This window comes from Lutra lutra, chromosome 7, assembly GCF_902655055.1.
Source record: "Lutra lutra chromosome 7, mLutLut1.2, whole genome shotgun sequence".
Lineage (NCBI taxonomy): Eukaryota > Metazoa > Chordata > Mammalia > Carnivora > Mustelidae > Lutra > Lutra lutra.
This window is the reverse complement of record NC_062284.1, coordinates 49,318,018-49,331,371: the sequence shown is the minus strand read 5'-3', so window position 1 is coordinate 49,331,371 and position 13,354 is coordinate 49,318,018. Positions and strand designations below refer to the sequence as shown.

General features: G+C 53.1%; 1 long non-coding RNA gene across 1 annotated transcript; it reads right to left on the bottom strand.

Annotated features, from left to right (window-relative positions):
• Positions 1–5,313: 5,313 nt before the first annotated feature.
• On the bottom strand, positions 5,314–10,034 carry LOC125104921 (uncharacterized). The gene is made up of 4 exons (XR_007128762.1): positions 9,971–10,034; positions 8,104–8,194; positions 7,316–7,427; positions 5,314–6,834 (listed from the first exon to the last, which is right to left on the bottom strand). It is a non-coding gene; the product is annotated as an uncharacterized LOC125104921 (long non-coding RNA).
• Positions 10,035–13,354: the final 3,320 nt, after the last annotated feature.

The following is a 13,354-nucleotide window of genomic DNA, read 5'->3' as shown; positions in this document are numbered from 1 at the left end:
CAGGGCAGAGAAGGAAAAGGTGCAGGTGGGTGCAGAGAGGCGAACCTGAGGAATGCAGCTGCTCAGCCCCACACTGAACCACACACGGGCGGCTGGGCTGGAAAGGGCCCCGACTGAGCACCAAGACGAGGAGGAAGCCATTAATCTTTCGCTGCCTTGCAGTCCAGCCCTCAGGTGTCAGTCGTGACCTTGTGGCCCATCCCCCTCGGAGCCAGCGCTCTTCCCGCCATCCGCTGGGCATCAGGCGACTGGTGATGCTCAGCTTGGTGTGAAGGGGCACCTGCTTATGGAAGGGGAGACAGGATGGTGGTAAGGGGATCCGGGGCCGCCAGGCCCGCAGCCCTGGGCAGAGGGGCAGCGGGGCGTATGCACATGCTGTGTCATTCCATGTAGGGAAATTGTGGCCATATTGTTCCCTAGGTAGGTTGATATGCAAGGTATGTGGGCCTGGAGTCTGTCTCCCTGAGTCTGGAGTCTGGCCCCAGAGCAGGTGTCTGCAGCCTCCCTGCCTCCATTCCAACTTATCTGGAGCAGAAGGAGGGGGCATGCCCCTGAGCCCCTTGGGCTCCCACCCAACTCTGGGGCTGCCATCTGGGAGGCCTGTGCCTTTCCTCCACTTTGGGGCTGGCTCTATGGGACTCGGATGGTTCAGGGGCTGTGGAGATAGCAGGGGCCAGGTGGTACCACCTCTGCCATGTCTGTTGTGCCTTTCTTGCCTTGGCTCAGGCTTACCCTCTTCCTGGAAAGCCTGTGCCTCCCCTGCCCCACCCAGCCTTGTGACTGAAGGTCAATTCCTGCTTCCCTGAGCAGAATCAGTGATCCCTCCTCCGTGCTCCCAGAAGGAGGTCTTTGCCCCTGCTTCTACTGAGCGTCTCTCCTATGGACCGGGGACAGGTTTATTTACCACTTGGTCCCCAGCCCTGGACCTGGGCCAGACTTACAGCAGACATTTGATAAATGTTGGGTGAGGCGAGGAGAGAGAACTTGACTGCTTTATTCTCAACTCCCAGTCATGTCCTTGGGATTGAGGGGATGGCACCAGTCAGGTACCAAAGTCGGCCCTGGGTACTTTTGAGGCCAGGCCTTGGGTTTCTCCTCCGGGCCAAGCGACCGTGGCTCATCCCTTGCTCCCTTGCCTCCCCATCTCACTGAGGCTTTTACGGGGTCCGGAGTGGATAAGGCAGATGTGGGAGAGTTCCCAGCTCAGGAAGAATCTAGGCCACAGGAAGCGGCACATGTTCTGGTATTAGTTCAGGAGGGCTTTGAAAGAAGAAGTGACTGGCAGGTGCCTCCCCTGTTAATACAATTTTAACCCACAGCTTTTGTCACTCTCTAGAACCGACTCCTCAGTGAAGCCACAAAGGGGAAAAAAAAATGAAAAGAAAAAAAAAAACCAGAATCAAGCCAGAAAGTTAAAACAGGGTTCCCAGGGCAATAAGATGGGGGACTTGGGGACTAGGAAACATGACTCACTCCCCCGGGCTCCCTTGGCGGGGAAGCAGAGTTAGCTTCAAGTCTAGCCTGGGGTGGTTGTGTCCCTGGGGCAGGCCTCAGGTTGTGGCCAGGTCTCCTGGCCCTTGTTGGGACCTCTGCACGGGGACTGTGCACTCTGGGATGTGCTGGTGGAACTGGGTCTCCTCTTTGCAAACGAATTATGCAGCTCTCCAATTATGCACTCCAGCCCCCGGAGCTTCTGTGGGGATGCTAAGTGAAAGTGATAATCAGCGCATGCGTAATGATTCCTAGCATTTGTAACAGACAGACACATTAAGAGACCCGGAGAGGCAGGGTAGGTAGGAGGGGAGAGGACCCTGGTGCTCGGTACCTCAGAACTCACCAACCTGTCAAGTCCCACCTCAGGCCATGTCGGAAACCACAGTGGCTCCTTTCTGAAGTTTCGAGATGTAGCCAGGGATAGGGAGGATGGAGGAGGGAGAGTTGGGAATAACATTTGAAATGTTCCCCTGAGCCCACTCCTCTCCATGGGACATGGGGGCAAGATCTTGACAGTGATGATCTCGAAGAGTCCACTCCGCATAGCAGAGTGAGGGAAGACCTGACGGTCAGATAGGCCAGTGTTCGAATCCCGGCTCTCCCCCAACTAGCATTTGGATTCCCCAAGCTTCTGTTCCAGCCTCTAGAAGGGAGACCATATCCCTCCTCTAAAGCTGTTGGGATTTGGATTCAAAGAAAGGATATGGCCCCTAGAGAAGGAGGGAGCACAGGCCTGGCCTACTGGAGCTGTCCAAGGAAGGAGGTTCCTTTCCTGCCGCCCCTCCCCTTCATAGGATGGGAGCATGCCCTCCTCATATCCTCCCCACCCGCACATCGGACAGCCCTGTTTCTCACCACGGTTACCGAGGAGTTCACGGGCATCTAGACATTCTGTGGGAGGAAGCAGCTGGCTGGAGGCACTGGTCAGTAGGTTCCAAGTATTGGCTTTCCTATGTGTAAAGCAGAACTTCCAATTTGTCCTAAAGAATAGCTCTCCAGCTGCCCAGAGGGCCTCAGGCTGGAGCAGGCTGGGAGTGGATAGGAGCCTCTCTTTTCCCATCATGATTTTATTGACTCTAATCGCCTCTCTGTCCAGACTTCAGGCCTCCATGTTTTCAGCGTCAAGTGATTCATCTCAAAGGCCTCCCCCATGGGCCCCTCATCAGCTGTTTAATTGGGAAAGGGGGTGCTGGAGGCCCCAGAGCCGTAATTGCATTTGTTAATGGGTAGGTACAATTATCCCTGCCACACTCCTGCACATTGCCAGGCCGACAGAAGATGATTAAGGGGATCTTTAAAACTCTAGCTCCCTACAGCCCTCTCCACTAATTGAACAGTGGAGGAAGCGATATTGAGCTCCCCCACTCCTTTCTTTAAATTAACTCCTGGCTCCAAAGTCCTCCTCTTAGCAGTGCCTCGGCCACATGGCTCAGAGCATTCTGTTCCAACCCCATCTGTCACCTGTCATTTAGGCGCAAGGCCCAGCCAGATCATCAGTGTGTCCATCCATCACCCATGGACTGGGAGTAGACTGGGGATGGGGGGGTACCTTTATGGCCCTCAGACGGTGATATCATTCAACCTGACTGTATCACCTGACTTAACTGAGAGGTGGCTTGAAGGTGTCCCCTTGTCTCCTGACTTTGGCCACCCGTGCTCTGTCTGGACTACCACAATTGCCTACTGACTGGTCCACTGTGCCCTGATTTAGTGCATTCTCTGCCTGGCAGCCAGAGCAGAGTGATCAGGCTGAATCACGAAAGGGGTCAAGCACTAATGTTCAAAACCTTTTAACAGCTTCCCACCTTACCCTGAATGCAATCCAGTCCCCATCCCATGGCTTACAAGGCCCTGTGGGTTGTGGGGGTGGGGGCTGATACACTCTCCATTCTCAACCTGTATCCTCTGGCCCTTGGCTACTGAGCTCTAGCCACACTGATCTTGTCATTCCAGTTCCCCCAACATACAAAAGTCTCAGGGCCTTTGCACATGCTCTTTCCACTTCTTGGAAGAATTTGCCTTCACATTTTTCATGGTCAGCCTCTTTCTACCCTTTAGATCTTTGTTTAAATCTCTGCTGCTTAAGAGAGGACTTCTGTCCTGTGACTGCCATATCTTAAGTAATTTCCCACCATCTTAGTTCTTTTTTAAAAATCACTTCTTTGAATTGTATAATTTTCATTTTGTTCTTTTGCTATATATTTTTGTGGTGGTTTTCGTCTCACTAGGCTATATAGCTCCATGAGATCAGGATCCTTCTTTTAGTTCACTCTTGTATCCCAAATGCCTACCAGAGTGCTTGGTACATCTTCACTCATTCAGCAAATGTTTATTGAGCACCTACTACATGCCAGGCACTCTTAGGCATGAGGCATACAGCCGTGAACAAACAGGAGAGAATCTCTGCCCTCTTGGATTTTCCATTCTAGAAGGGACAGGAGATGCAGGCAATAAACAGTGAATGTAGTAAGTAAATCATAGAGAATGTTTGAAGGTGACCAGGGCTCTTTCTACCAAACAAGGCTAATCTCTGTGATCCTGGGAATTTATTGGGTAAAAAGCTAAAAAGGAAAGAAATGTGTGTATATGTCTCTGTGTGTGTGTGTCTGTGTTGGGATGCAGAAGGAAGGTCAGTTAACAGTGTGAACATGGGTGCATTTCGTTCCATGAAAATGGACGTGTGACCACCTTACCCCTTCCTTCTTCTGGGTATCCATTTCCCCACCACTGCTGGCTCTTGCTTTACCAGGAAGCACCCCCACTGTGCATCTACATTTTCTTTCACATTCCCCATAGAAAATCTCCCATCTCACGTACCCATTGCAGCATGGTACTCAGGAGAGCTTGGGTTTGGCATGCCTAACATTTATTCCTCTATCTTCTAGAAACAACATCCCAAATTTTCTTTGGAGACCACTCCCTCCCCCATTAGATGCAGGCTTGGTAGGAGTGTCAACCACAGCTCTGCTCTCCCCCAGCCAACAGGTGGCACTGGCCCCAGGCCTTCCTGAGCCTGAGCCCCACATGGAGAGACAGGAAGAGACAGGAAACCGAAGTTTGTTGACTCTGATGAGATTGTTGTCCATTCATTCCTGCTCCAAGGCCCTCGAAGCTGCCCTGTCCCTGTCCTTTCCAGTCATGCATCTTGCCTGTCCTTTCTTCCTGGAGCTGCTCTACCGTCCTTCCGTACATCCTTTCTTGTTTGCAACCCTGGGGCTTGGCTTGGGTTGTTTGCAGCCAGAGATCGTGCCCAGTGCTGACCGCTGCTAGCTGCCCCAGTACAAACAGATATGACCGCAGACCAGTGCTCTTGGTTGAGCCTGGAGGGACTGGGGCTGGAAGCCCATGTCTTTGGGCCTCGATTTCCTCGACAGTGGAATGAGGATAATAACAGCCCGGTCCTCACCAGATGGGAGTGTGTGCCTGTCAAAGTGCCCAGCAGCCTCATCCCTCCAGTGCTCTCCCTGACCTCTCACGCAAGTCCGGGAGGAGATGGAGTGAAGTGGCCACATCAGGTCCCCACACAGGTTGCTATGGGAACCCCAGCCACATGTGCAGCATCCTGGGGGGCGTCCGCAGCTGCTGGGGGTGCTGGCAGCAACAACTTTGCCTTTTGGAGCAAAAAGGCCCAGCTGTCCCCACTCCCCTCCCCCAGGTCCCAGCTCGGCTCAGGACTCAGAACAGAGCAGCTGCTCAGCTTGGGGATGGGAGGAGGACCAGGACCCCAGGCAGCTCTTAGCTTCCAGTCTCCTGGGAGACTGGCCAGGAAGAGGTGGTACAGTACAGGGCTCCGAAGTCTCAGACTGCACACAGACCCCAAGAAGCCACGTCGTCCACCCGTCCTGTGGTGAACCGTCAAGTGAGTCCATTCTGGGAGCCCAGCACTCAACTGAAGGGATGGCGAGGGGGATGAGAATCAGAAAACAGTAATGGGAAGGCCTCGGTGGAAATAAAAATAGAAATTGGCAACAGCAAGCTCGGCTATTATTTATGGAGCGCCCACCCCGCGTTAGCCACTCACCCTTCTTCTCTCCATACAACCCGAGAGCCCGCACCATCAACCGTGGGGAGCCCTCAGTACCCCCATTCAGCGGTGTGGGGGCGGAGCTCAAGAAGTCACCACGCATGCGCATGCCAGAGCTTGCTCACCTAGCCAGGCGAGATCACCCAGGGTGATCGGATGGCCCACATGCCAATTCATTCACTCACTCACACCCAGAAACTCGTTGAGCACCAGTACCTTTGGGTCTGTGTACCAGCCCGCTTGGAGTTCTGTGGGAGAAGCTGTCGCACACAGAGGACAGTGACACCGGAGAGGCCAACGAAGGGCCTGTGAAATAGTGGGGCAGCACAGTGGAGCCTTGAAGGTCAGGGTGAAGTGGAGAGACGTGACTGACCTGGGCCTGGGAGGGTGGCCAAGTGGTGGTTTAGCACCCGAACCCGGGGCAGTGGGGAAGAGGGCATTTCTCGCGGCGTGTGAGCAAGAGTGAGCCCTGTGAGGCATGCAGGGCAGCTTCCTGAGGGAGTCCCACAGCTGCGGCACCCAGGGCACAGCGCTCCATGCCAGCTCACCCCCGGACTGGAAGCCAGATCGCCAAGGGCCTTATGTGTGATGCAGGTGATCTAAGCTACCTCTGGTGGGAAAGGGGAGGCCTCGGATGGGTTTTAAAGCAGGAGAGTGATGCCATCAGATCTGCCTGAATGCCCAGAGGCCCCCTGCTCCTGTGTGTCCAATGAACCAGAGTGTGCCAGGATGCGGGGCGGGGTCCCAGCCGGGACACCATTGCCGTTGTCCAGAGGCCCAGTGGGGGCTCAAGGGAACAGGGGCTGTGGTAGGTTGGGAAGAGGGACAGTCAGGTGAGACATTCAGAGATGGAACCAGTAGATTCTCAGTGGCAAGAAGCTGAGGACAAAATGATGGTCTTTGCCAGAAATGTCTGGGTGTGTCTCTGGGGTGTTTGTGTGTTTGGGCGTGTCTGTTGACATGCCAGCCGTGTGTGTGTACACCTGCTCATATGTGCACGAGAGCTGCTCTCTGGATGCACGCTGGAGCCATGTGTGCAAGCGACCAGTGTGTGTGAGCTTCTGTGTGCTCTCAGGCACATCTGCATGGCCATCTCCGTGTGTCTGCCCCTGAGGCCCACACATCTGTCTGCTGCTCCCCATCCAAGTGTGAGGCCCAGGCCCCCTTGTTGTGCTCTGGGCTCAGTGCAGGATTCTGTATGCCCTGCGCCCCCAGGGACTCAGGCTTTACAGGCTCCCACTGCTAACCCCAGCTGCGTCTTCCATTCTTGTCTGATGCTGCAACAGGAACCCCGAGGCAGTTCTTGAAAGGGAGCACTGGGGGGTGGAATAAAGAAGGCAAACATCAGGATTAAATTGTGAGCTAACCCTGCTCCTGCTCCAGCCCTGGCCCAGGGACCTTCCTCTACAGACAGGCTTTGATTTGACAACTGCATTTTCCCCTGGCCAGGATGAGGAGTTTCTGGGAACAGAGTGCCAGGCAGGCCTGGTGGAGGGGGAGAGCCGCCCCTCCCACCCATTAGGTGCCTTTGCTTGTTGGAAGAGGCTGCCAGTAGGGACTGAGCAGAGGAGCCCTCCGTCTTTCCTTCCTGTCCTCCTCTTTCCCTCTATCCCCTCCCCTCTCCTCCCCTTCACTCCCCTCCCCTTTCCTTTCCTTCCCTTCTCTCCCTAAATACCATTTCCAGAGGATTCCAAGGCTTCACACTGACTCCCATCTCGGTCCTTACTCTGATATTTAGGATTGTGTGATGGTGGGTGGGCACGGGCTCCCCCTGTTTTAAAAGGCAGCCACTCTCACCTCTCAGGGTTGTTAGAATTATGTAAATGCAGGCACGGTTGAGGAATGCAACAAATGGTAGCCGTCCATTTGTGTAGTGGATCGATAAGGCCTCTCCCCATCAGATCGGCTCCTGCCAGTAGCAGACACAGGCACATAAACCAATAGTGCAATGAGAGTTTTATAAAAGGCCGGGTGCTAGGGTGCTTGGAGAGGGCTCAGAAGAGTAGGGGCCACTCTTCCTAGGAAAGGCACAGGATTAAGGAGAGCTTCCTGGAAGAGGTGACTGAGTCATAAAGGCTAGCCGGATTTCACCAAGGGAGGCTGAGGTGAGGGCGTCCAGGCTGAGGGCAGGATTTTGCTGAGGTGTGGGAGGGATGCTGCAAAGGCACTGTGGTGCCTCCAGGCCTCTCCGTCTGTGTGGGAGTGAGGCAAAGGGTGCAATGCCATGCGGGCCTGTGAGGGTTGAGTGCCCCTGGGAGGATTTCACCAGACTAGGAGTGCTGGGCTGAGGGGCCTCAGGAAAACCTTTCCAGGCCATAAGATTGTTTCTACTCAGGTGGCAGGCCGCCTGTGGAGGCCACCCACATGTCCCTTGCCCGACCTGCCAGAGTGGGGTGACTGACCCTGGGCCTTTGCAGCCCCAGGCAGGACAACTCTGAGGGGCTGCTCAAGCTCTATCACTTCCTCAAGAGGTCAGTCACACTGTGACTCCTCCCTCTGCCCTCCTCTCCCTTCCCCTCCCTCCCGTTGCTGTGGATTGGGGGGCAGGAAGGAGGGGGGATGATCTCGCTGCCATTGCCACTCACCTCCACCTGAGTCTGCTGCTTAGCCTTTGGCTCCAGTGTTGTCTTTACATTCTTCTTTCCCCCACCCCTCTTTGTCCGGTAGCCTTCTTTTCTGTTGAAGGAACACATGCAAATGGAAAGGAGCAAAACACAGGGAATGGTATATAGCTCAAATCCTTACCCCAAGTGAACACAGCCTGTTATCTGTTGTCCAGCCCCGCCTGAGTCCCTTTGTGCCTCTCTCCTTCCCAAAAGCCTCCACTGTCTGGGAATCTAACACCATAGGTAGATTTCAGGTTTGTTTGGTTTTGAAGATGAAATTAACAGAATCACGTGAAGGCACATGCGCACTTACCTAGCTGGTTTCTTTCACGCACGGTTATGTGTGTGAGATTCGTGGTGCTGCAGGGGGCAGTAGCTGGTTCATGCTCCCTGCTGCCCACATTCCCTGTGTCTACACTACCATACTGTCTTTATTCATTCACTGCTCGGAGTAGTTTGGGTAGTTTCCAGCTTGCATGGTTACAAATAGCTCTACGGTGGACATTAGTGTCCTTGACTTTTTGTGTTTCATGAACAAATTTCTGTTAAGTATACGCCCGGGCTCAGGATTTCGGGGGGTAGGTATAAGTGTGGTCATCTTTAGTAACACTTCTGAGTTGTTTTCCAAAGGGACTATATAGCCTTACTCTTTCCCCATCAGTGTACGAGGGTTCCCGCTACCCCACATCCTCACCAAAACTTGATATTTCCTGTCTTTTTCATTTCAGCTGTGGCATATAGTTCTCACTTCAGTTTCCTTGATGGCTAATGAGGTCAAGCATCTTTGAATGCTTCTTGGCCATTTGGACACCTACCTATGTGAAGTGGCTGCTCTAAGTCTTTTGCTTATATATTTGCTGATTTGGGGTTTTTTGTTTTTGCCTATATATATAAAGGAGCTGTTTATATATTCTGTATCTAAGTCCTCTGTCAGATCCCCACGTTCCTTTTTTGAGATTCAAATATTCCCAAGAGAGGGGTGGGAGGATGGTGTGCTGGGAAGGAGGGAGAGCAGGAGGGCTGAGGCCCAGTGTCAGCAATACTGGAGTGGTACCCAATTTCTTTCTCCCCTCTCTGGGCCTGGAACGCTCTTCCAGAAAGGAGGCCTCCTCAGGGAGGCTGCATTTCCCTTCCTCCTACTGGTCTTCTTTCAGCTGGAGAAGCTAAAATACAAAAGAGGTGTCATGGAACAACCAGCAGCAAAAAGCCTGGAATTTTCACTGTAGGGGAAAGGAGCCAGGAAAAGAGTTTGACCTCTCCTCTCCTTTCCGGCCTCCCCGAGTGATGAGTGTCCACTGTCAGGAGGGGGTGGCAAGGACTGCAGGAGCTCCCAGATGAGCCCCCTTCCAGAGAGATTGTCACTGAGCCCAGGGGACATTAGAGCCCAAGGGGATTAGAGAAAGAGATGAGAAGGAAAAACCAGGGGGCCAGAAGGTCTTGAGGAGAGAGGTGACCCCCTCACTGTACAGGATTCTAGCTTCTTCATCCCCAGATCCCTGGTGCTTAACAGAGGAGGTGTTCTGTTGTTGGCCCAGCAGAATGTAAGAGACTTTGGGACTTTCTGAGAAGCAGCTCTGGGAGGGTAGGGCCTGGGGGTGCTCATTAGTGTAGGCTGAATGAACGAAGTTTAAAATGCACTGTAAACAGTAATGGCACCGTTTCCGGAGCACCTACCATTTGCCAGACACGTGAACTTACTAGCAGCTCCTGTGGTACAATGAGCGCCTCCCGGCGGCCGCTGAGGATAAGTAACTTGCCCAAGGTCACTAGGCTGGAATTCCTGGTAACCCAGCCCTGCCAGACTCTGAAGTCTATGTGCCTCCCCGTAAGCCACGCAGCTTCTTACCAGGGAAGCCCAGAGGGCGGTATACCAAGGTGTCCCCACCAGGCAGCTGTCTTCTCCCGTCCAGCTGTAGGACTGAGAAGTCAGGGGCCGGTGGGCGGGGCTCTGAGAAAAGGGGCGGGGATAGAGGCCCACTAACAGCCTGTAGGCTCAGCCGGCCCAGAACCTCTCTTAGGCCTGTTTGTCTGCCTTCCTCCCTCACTCTTCCCTCCCTTCCTCCTTCCTCTCTCCCTTTTTCTCTCCTTCCTTCAACCCTCCCCTCCTTTCTCCTTCCCTCCCTTACTCCTTCCTCCCTCCCTTCCTCTCTCCTTCCTTCCTTCCTCCCTCCCGGCCTCTCTCCCTCCTTCCCTTCCATCCTCATCCCTCTCTTTCCTCTCTCCCTCCCTTCCACAAACACTTACTGAGCCCTACTGTGTGCCTGGCCCTGTGCGAGGGCCAAAGTGAAGAAAGCAGCCTGCCTTGGGTAGCTCACGCTCAAGCGGTGAACACTGAAGCCAGCCCTTAGTCAGATGACTGTCATCACAAAGAGAGGGGGGAGTGTTCACTTGTGTTTTCTCCTCCTGCTGCAGATGTTCTCCCAGCAGGGGAGGGAGCCCCGTGTCTGTGAGTTCTGTTCCAGAGTCCTCTGTGTTGCTGGGTGAGCCAGCCCCAGGCTGCTGTTGCCAAGCACCCAGGAGTCTTCCCTCCCCTTCCTGGCTTTTGTTTGGTGAAAACACGTTTTCAGGGGAGTTATGCTGCCTTGTCTGAGATGGGGAGGGCTTGGAGGGGTGAGGTGGAAGCAGCCAGGAATAGAGAATTGGGAGATTCTCCCAACCTTCTGAAAAGGGTCAGGCTTGGGGGGTGGGGTGGGTGGATCTGGGAGACCTTAGAGGGGAGTGATCAGCCTACTCATCACACAAGCTCCCAACCCCAGAAGAGATGCAAATAATCCCTCATACCCACAGATGCTTGGCAGGAACATCATGGAACTTCCCATCTTCAGGATCCAGGAAGTCCGGACACTGCTATTAGCTGTGATGTCCAGAGTGTAATGGAGACTGGAGCACCAAGCCTAAATGGCCTGTTTCCCATAAGGCCTGGGAGACCCTTGCTTGAGGGAGGAGGAGCCTCAGTGTCAGCTGAGATGGGGTTCCCACCCTCATGACCACATGCACCCCCATTCCTCACCTGGATCTCCCCAATTCATGTTCAAATTCCCGGTCTCAGAACAATCATATTTTTGTCTAACTCCAGTGTTGACCTCAAGGCAGAATCCATATCTGCTTTCCCAGCATCTTTCCCCATACCTGGGACACGGCCGGGGCGGGGGGCGATCCTGTGTGTGGGGGGGTGTGACCCTCTTCATGGGGAATTTGTAAGGATTAAAGGAGATAATCCATGCGCAGCATTTCATACAGTGCCTGCTACATGGAAAGTGCCCTGTGAACATTAGCTGTCATTATTGATGACCTCTCCATGCGGAGCAGAAAGCAGAACACGGGCCCAGAGGCATGGAGGGACGTGGCACATTCAAATCATTCAATGACAAACCGTTGGTGTCGGGGCTCGTGGGACAATATCAGATATAGCAAAGTGACCCAGGATCTAGAAGACATAGGTGACCACAAGCACCATGCCAAGGGGTTTGTGATTTCTTTCTGCAGGTGGTGGGAAGTCCTGGTGTTTTATAAGCAGGAATGTGCATTTTTGAGAGCCCACAGGGCCACATGTGGAAGGTGGATCTGAGTGGGGAGAGACTCAAGGATCTGCTGTTACATGCCCTTGACCCTGGTTTATGAGGATGGGACCTCAGCATCTGAGGGGCAACAGAAGGAAAGAGGGAATCTAACCTATTTTCCAGCAGCATCTTGTTTTCAGTGAGTAAGCAACTTTAGAATGCTAATTGTAGTCAGGGAAGATATAAAGCAGGAGAGAAAACAAAACAATGGAAGCCTGTAAAATGAGATTGCAAGTGTGACTCAGTAGTTGACAATGGTTCAGGGACACCGAAGTGTCAGGGTTTCTAAAGTCCTGGCACCTTTCCTCCCATCCCATGTTCCACCCACTGACCTGAGACCTTCTCTTCAGCTTGTGCATTAATGAGGACTCCGTACTGCAAGCAGCAAAACAAAAAGCCTTTGGTCAAAAGGGTTTAAGCAGGAAAGGGAAGTTATTGACTTGCTTAACTGAAAAGCCTAGAGGCAGTCTGGCTTCAGGTGAAGCTTGATCTAGTGGCTCAAACAATGTCATCTAAGAACTGGTGGCTCTCTGTCCCACTGTCTAAACAATCTCCAGGCACCCAGACTTTTCCCCTCACAATTATGAATGGCAGCATTGGTTCCTGACTTCACATCCTAAATACTCTTTCCAAAGTGTTTGGTGGCAGGGGGGCGGGGGGAGGGCATTGGGGAGGCTCTCTTCTGGTAGAAGAATTCCTCTTTTTAAGAATAGATGCCCTTTCCTCCCCTCACTGACGTTGATGTCTCCTTGCTTCCCATTGGCCCTCAGAGCTTATGAGGCCCTCTTTAACCCAAGCCCAGTGGGGGCTGAGGGACACAACTACCTGAGGACTGGCCCTCCTCACTCAAACCACACGAAAGAATGACACATGGGGAAGGGTGGGGTGCCTGGGTGGCTCAGTCGGTTGAGCATCTGACTTCAGCTCAGGTCACGATTGAGCCTCGCATCAAGCTTCCTATTCAATAGGAGTCTGTTTCTCCCTCTGCTCCTCCCTGAACTCATGTGAGCTCTCTTTTTCTCTTATAAAATCTAAAAAAAAAAAAAAAAAAAAAAAAAGGAAGAGTGGTTTCCTAAAGGAAACTGCCCTCAAAAAGTAGGGTATGGAGGCACCTGGATGGCACAGTGGCAACGACCAACTCTTGATTTCAGCTCAGGTCATGATCTCAGAGTCATGGGATCAAGCCCCGAGTCGGGCTCTGTGCTCCTTGCAGAGTCTGCTTGTTCCTCTCCCTCTACTTCCGCCCTTGCTCACATGCACTCTCTAATAAATAAAATCTTTAAAAGTGGGTACGGAGGGGCGCCTGGGTGGCTCAGTGGGTTAAGCCTCTGCCTTTGGCTCAGGTCATGATCCCAGGGTCCTGGGATCGAGCCCCGCATCCGGCTCTCTGCTCAGCAGGAAGCCTGCTTCCCCTCCTCTCTCTCTCTCTCTGTCTGCCTCTCTGCCTACTTGTGATCTCTCTCTCTGTCGAATAAATAAATTAAATATTAAAAAAAAAAGTGGGTATGGACACAGGATGCCATGGCATTGTTTCTCTGTGTGCCCTTACCCTGTGGGACCACTCCTCCTAGACTTTGGGGCTCCTCCTCTTTTCCCATCCTTGAAGCACAAGGTCCTCAGAAGGCTGTCTTGGGTCCTCTCTCTCCTGAGCGGTCACCCTCTGTGCCTCC